Source organism: Salvelinus sp. IW2-2015, unplaced genomic scaffold, assembly GCF_002910315.2.
Source record: "Salvelinus sp. IW2-2015 unplaced genomic scaffold, ASM291031v2 Un_scaffold3411, whole genome shotgun sequence".
Lineage (NCBI taxonomy): Eukaryota > Metazoa > Chordata > Actinopteri > Salmoniformes > Salmonidae > Salvelinus > Salvelinus sp. IW2-2015.
The window spans coordinates 51,625-58,453 of record NW_019944691.1 but is presented as its reverse complement, the minus strand read 5'-3'; the positions used below and the strand labels follow the sequence as shown (position 1 = coordinate 58,453).

The 6,829-nt window shown below is 41.6% G+C and overlaps 1 protein-coding gene across 1 annotated transcript in view; it reads left to right on the top strand.

Annotated features, from left to right (window-relative positions):
• Positions 1 to 1,831: 1,831 nt before the first annotated feature.
• LOC112075808 (uncharacterized) overlaps positions 1,832 to 6,829 on the top strand; it is a gene marked incomplete at its 3' end in the record, with an annotated part of 48,685 nt that continues 43,687 nt past the window's right edge. Inside the window, exon 1 of the mRNA XM_070441075.1 lies at positions 1,832 to 2,031. The remainder of the gene's footprint in view (positions 2,032 to 6,829) is intronic.

Sequence of the window (6,829 nt, the reverse complement as noted above, 5' to 3'; positions counted from 1 at the left end):
CAGAAAGGACCCAATGGTAGGCCAGGCCTATACTTTAAACTACACATTTTAGTTAGTATCTAATCTTGTGGATCCCTTCATTATACATTTCCAAAGATATGACACATTATTTAACGTGTATTTCAGACATGTCAAGATCCAGAGCAGAGGGTCCTGTACAGCCGTGTTAGAAAACAATTCCTAGAACTCAGCATACTAGGAAAAGGGCTTTCAACAGCTCCTGGTTTAAAGGACAATTCATGGCTTGAATATTCTGTAAATCAAGATTCGACTTATTGTTTCACCTGTAGGCATTTGTCTCTGCCCAATACACCTGAATCTGTGAACAGCATATCTGGTGCAGTTGGGAGGGGCTCCCATCTCCTGGCAGCTCTGGCTCACTGTCCTGCTCAGAGCCAGAGGTCTCTGTCTTCCCTTGATGCAGTTGGGAGGGGCTCGATGACATCTCCTGGCAGCTCTGGCTCACTGTCTCGCTCAGAGGTCTCTGTGTCATCCCTTGATACATCTATTACATTAAAATAACACAAGAACCATTACTGTATAATCATAATAAAAATGCCACAGCYATCAAAACAAGAACACACATGAATCAACAAATATTTTAAAATGAGGCTWAATCTGACAAAATAATCTATTACAARCTGAAGCTAAACTTAAATGCTGAACTGGGCATGTGACTGACTGCCTGGTAGCTGCTCTGAACTGGTGGTGGTAGACTGGGTCCTTGTGAAGTCTGACCACTCTAACTAGCCTCAGGTAGGGAGCTGCTTTGGGGACCGATGGTGATGCAAGGCCTGGGGTCTGTTCGCGCCTGATCTGCCTGTTTGTGCTTCTTTAAAAATAGAAGTCTGATATCTCTCCCTTTATTTTCATGTTTAATTGACCCTGTGCAAAAAATAAGACGGTCTATGGTTACATCTAAGCATCCAATTACCCACATTTGAGTAAAATCAGCCTTTAGTGTGTTAATCTATTCAAGATACTCCTCGCTCTTTTGTTTGTGTTTCAACCGTGTGTTTTTGTTAMGTGTTTGTTTGGTCTTCGTCCCTGAGCCTTTACACTGCACRCCGTAATTTGGGCTACATTTTAAAAAACGATTACGCATTCCTGCGTCTGTCTCCCGAATCATTTATGCTCGTGAACTATTGTCCTGCAAATGTCCTTCACTTTGCGTTGATGTTCTCCTCAGATCTTTCTGCGATTCCGTAAATTCGAAGATTCCATCTCCGACCCTATCGGTCAGTCTCGTTTACCATTTACTCCATTTCAGTGAGTTTCTTCTCCTGCTTTGCAACCTGAGTTTTCAATGTTGCGTTCTGTTGCTTCAGAGTATTTACTTCCTCAGAATTGAAATCAATCGCTTTCTTCAGGTTAACGGTGCTGACAGTGTTATTTCACCAAATCCATTATGTCATCTTCGCTCTCTGATTTTAGCAGCGAGGATACGGATGATGTTGTCCTGTTGCTGACTCAGTGATGGTTCACTTGTCAGCCTCTTTGGAAGTTGCTCCCTGGTTGAGGTATTCCGGTATGACTGCAAGCAWATGAATGAGTTTCAGCATAAGCTATTTTCTCCTTGGAAGTCTCAACATCCAATATCTCCGCAACAGTTTGGTTTTGACCTTAATCCATACTGCTAGTAATGAAGATGTTAGTGATGGCTTGATTAATGACAAAATTATTCAAAATAGCTACATTGTATGGGTATATATTTTTGTTCGTTGCAACTGCAGCCTAAAATTATTAACGTGAGAACCGTAATTGTTCCTCAGCTATAAATGTTACGACCTCCCATGCCGCCATCAACGTGTTGAGTTTGTCGTGACGTATACAGAACTATGCAAACAACGTYGGTTATTGACCGAAGAGGGGAGGCTGCGCTTGGTAAACGTTTCTCTCTTGACAGTGTCAATTGAGTGAGTGCGAGTGTCGAGACATACATACCATACCGGCTCTTCGATTTTCAACTTTACGCATAGAATTTGGAACAAACCGTCAGATCTGGATTAAAATCCTTATTTTGAACATGAGGTAGGTGAAATAGCCTTTCTAGAGCACTGTGCTCTGGTTAATATGAGATGTGGATCTCATCTTTTTCACTTACACCAGGAAGCTACTCTGAAAATATAGTTTACCAATCTGTCAATTACTTCACAATGGAAGAAATTAAAACTGCACTAAAGCTACCCTTAAATATGCACTGCAGAAATTGCTCCTGGTTGCTAAAATGATCGTAGTTCACCTAATTAATGTCAGTGTATGTAACAGAGCAGTCATTGTGTAGAGAATCATTGTACCGTCTACACCCCTGTGAAATATATTTTCCATAACTAAATATTGTATTTTCAGCTGTTTAAAGCTGGTGTACAAAACTGAAAGTAAAAGACTCAAACTAATCTTAAGAACGGAGCATAGAAATAGCACACATAGAACAGCTCTACTGCTTCTTAGATTTGCTCTCAAAGATAATGAATGATCTATGACTCACATTTCTATGTGAATTTGGTGCGGTCGCCCAAAAAAGTTTAGTTTACTTAACTGAAGTTACTTTTTAAAAGGCGTTTGCTACATCCAAGTACTCAGTGAAAAATTGTCTTATGCAAATCTGAAATGTCATTGAATACAAATTGCAAGAACAGATCACTATTGGGCCATACGTTACCACAGTGTAATTTWGCCTTTTAAAAACAACTTTTTAAAAGTGACAATTAGGCACTTGTGACGGTGGCTAAACAAGTGTTGTGTAATTCCAGTAGTTACCTACACCCCTARATGGCAATAAAGTAATCAACTACTGAAAACACGACCTAGATTTGAATTTGTTCAACTACCACCAAGCTACTGCAAAGATGGAGCTAAATTACTAGTTGACGTGCATGTAGTTCACACCAATCCAATGYCTTTATGTATCCACCGCAGAACGGGATCTGTTCATGTTTCTTTCACAACGTTTAAATGTTATCGGTAAAGATTTGTTGCAACAAAAAAAMWAAWAAWWTCCTGAATATTTTGTTCTGAAAGTACAATTGCAAGGCGCGTCTAGCTCTAGTCCAGGGTGTAATGCACGTGCCTGTAGTATTTTCCATGTCAAGAATCAGAAAGTCAACTTCTGACATTTTTAAATTCAGTGTCACAATAAAGGCTTCTGAAAGTTCATGTTGATAACTGAAAGACCGTAGTTCTGAACACAGGAAAGCGACAGGAAGAGGCACCAGTCGAAATTGCGCTCGACGCAGATTTTTTGCGGTAGATAGGATAGATGTCTCGGGGGCAGTTTCTGTGCACCTTTACATGCGCAGAGTGTGACCATGTCAAGCAGAATGTGAAACTGTTGGAAAATATGAGTTCAGCTAATGTTATGAATCAGGGTCAACGCTACTGCCACCGCTGCTTCAGTGGAAAACGTGACTTCATCAGCGAGATGTATAGCCTCTAGGCCAGGGGTCTGCAACAGGCGGCCTGCGGGCCAAAACCAGCCCGCCAGTGATTTTTTTCCTTTTTACATTCTCTTTATGGCCTTAGTTATGGTCAATTTGCAGTGTGTTAATATATTTTCCATCCCTGGACCATTCTCTGACAGTTGAATCTAGTACTCTAGGCTTTGTGCATCACATCTGGAGATGGAACAGATTCCTCTTTCCCAAACCATAGCAAAATATTTCAAAAACTGTCAAAAACCCAAACCTGTACTCACCTTAAAATTTATTATTAAATGACTCCCGTTTCATTACACCAATGTAACCATGTAAATATACTTCTGGCTTCTGATTGTTGGTTATCCGTCTATGTAAAAAAACAGAGCTGGAATGCTTGAATGTTGTTTACCTGAATATAGCCCCTAGACTACCTGAGGCCAGCCAGCTTTCTCACATATCATAAACTTATTTTAACCGACATACCTGTATGTGTCTAACCTAGAAGTTAGAACCCTGGACACTGTATGGTTTCTAACCTAGAAGTTAGAACCCTGGACTGACTGTATGGTTTCTAACCTAGAAGTTAGAAACCCTGGACTGACTGTATGGTTTCTAACCTAGAAGTAGAACCCTGCGACATGGACTGTTATGGTTTCTAACCTAGAAGTTAGAACCCTGAGACGTGACTGTATGGTTTCTAACTAGAAGTTAGAACCCTACTGTGTGTCTGCGCGATGTGTCCCAAATGACACCCTTCACCCTACATAGTGCCCTTCTTTTGCACTAAATAGGGAATAGAGAGCCATTTGAGGACATGTAGGCCTACAATCAAGACACATATTAACATTACATGAGGGTATGTTGGTGGTTTGGTTTCCCATCAGTGAGAGTCGAGTTTGTATTTCCACTGAACTCGCATCGCGTCCTCCTCCTCCCAACTATTGCTACTCGATAACAGACTATACTGCTGGTAAATTACTGCTACAGGTTCAGAAAAGTCCCTCAGAGCAGAGGAGCTGTAGGTGGCACGGCACGTTGACTCAATAGCCTTTCCATTTTAAACTAATTTACCAAAATGGTGTATCATTAATCTGACTATCAAATCAAGCTTTATTTATACAGCACATTTCAGACATGGAATGCAAAACTAACAAAACACAATGAAAATAAAAGCTGAAATATTTACTTCACAACAAACATACTATATGGTCCCGTGTGGCTCAGTTGGTAGAGCATGGCGCTTGCAACGCCAGGGTTGTGGGTTCATTTCCCACGGGGGGACCAGGATGAATATGTATGAACTTTCCAATTTGTAAGTCGCTCTGGATAAGAGCGTCTGCTAGATGACTTAAATGTAATGTAAATGTCTATAAACAAAAGAATGACACAAACTGAACAACTAAAAAGCCCCCTGAGGAAAAGCAAAGCTAAAAAGGTGTTTTAAGTTCCCTTTTAAATATGTTCACAGTTTCAGCCCCCCTCAGGTTCTCTGGCAGGCTATTCCAGAGGCTGGGGGCATAGTAACTAAAGGCTGCCTCCATGCCTCTTTGTCCTAGGCTTTGGGATAGTTATAAGGCTGTCTCTCCATGCCTCTTGGTCCTAGGCTTTGGGATAGTTATAAGGCTGTCTCTCCATGCCTCTTGGTCCTAGGCTTTGGGATAGTTANATAAGGCTGTCTCTCCATGCCTCTTGGTCCTAGGCTTTGGGATAGTTATAAGGCTGTCTCTCCATGCCTCTTGGTCCTAGGCTTTGGGATAGTTAAAAGGCCAGAGGACCTGAGGGACCTACTGGATACATAACTTAAAAGCATGTCTGACATGTATTGGGGTGAACAATCATGGAGTGAGTTGAAAACCAATAGAATAATCTTCAAATTAATTCTAAAACTCGCAGCCAGTGCAGAGACCTTAAAACCGGTGTAATGTGTTTTCTCCGTCTGGTCTTGGTCAGTACCCTGCAGCCTGCTGTATGTTTTACAGTTGACCAATGGCTTTCTTGAGTAGACCAGACAGGAGAGCATTACAGTAGTCAAGCCTGCTTGTAGTAAAAGTATGAGTCTTTCTTTCTGGCTCCAACAATAAGTACCTCGGTGCTTTGGCTACAACAACAAGTACCTCGGTGCTTTGGCTCCAACAATAAGTACCTCTGTGCTTTGGCTCCAACAATAAGTACCTCTGTGCTTTGGCTCCAACAACAAGNCTCTTGGTCCTAGGCTTTGGGATAGTTATAAGGCTGTCTCTCCATGCCTCTTGGTCCTAGGCTTTGGGATAGTTAAAAGGCCAGAGGACCTGAGGGACCTACTGGATACATAACTTAAAAGCATGTCTGACATGTATTGGGGTGAACAATCATGGAGTGAGTTGAAAACCAATAGAATAATCTTCAAATGAATTCTAAAACTCGCAGCCAGTGCAGAGACTTTAAAACCGGTGTAATGTGTTCTCTGTCTGGTCTTGGTCAGTACCCTGCAGCCTGCTGTATGTTTTACAGTACAGAGACCTTAAAACCGGTGTAATGTGTTCTCTCCGTCTGGTTTTGGTCAGTACCCTGCAGCATTCTGTATGTTTTGCAGTTGACCAATGGCTTTCTTGAGTAGACCAGACAGGAGAGCATTACAGTAGTCAAGCCTGCTTGTAGTAAAAGTATGAGTCTTTCTTTCTGGCTCCAACAATAAGTACCTCGGTGCTTTGGCTACAACAACAAGTACCTCGGTGCTTTGGCTCCAACAATAAGTACCTCGGTGCTTTGGCTCCAACAATAAGTACCTCTGTGCTTTGGCTCCAACAACAAGTACCTCGGTGCTTTGGCTCCAACAACAAGTACCTCTGTCTTGTCTTGATTTAGCTGGAGGAAGTTGTGACTATTTCAATCCCTAATACAGTCTAATAATTTATCCATGGAGCTGAAATCCTCTTCTGACACAGAAATGTAATGTTGTGTATCRTCTGTGCAAACTCACCACATTTAGATGTGGAGGAAAGCTCACATAGTTTTGCTGGGGATTCATCAGGCCATCAATGGTCAAGAAGAGCACTCAAATTATTCTCATTAGTGATAAAATGAGCCCGTTTGGCATTTCTAGTTGCTCTCTCAGAATATCATAGTGGACCTGCAACTTTGACTTTCTCCTCTTCTGCTCTGTCTTTCTGCAATGTCTCTTTAATTGATTAGTTTCCTCAGTCATCTAAGGGGCTCTCTGTTTGGATGTGGCCTTTTTTAACCTTACTGGAGCTATGGCATCAATGGTAGCCTAGTGGTTAGAGCATTGGACTAGTAACCGAAAGGTTGCAAGATCAAATCCCCGAGCTGACAAGGTAAAAATCTGTCGTTCTGCCCCTGAACAAGGCAGTTACCCCACTGTTACCTGCCGTCATTGAAAATAAGAATGTGTTCTTAACTGACTTGCCTAGTTA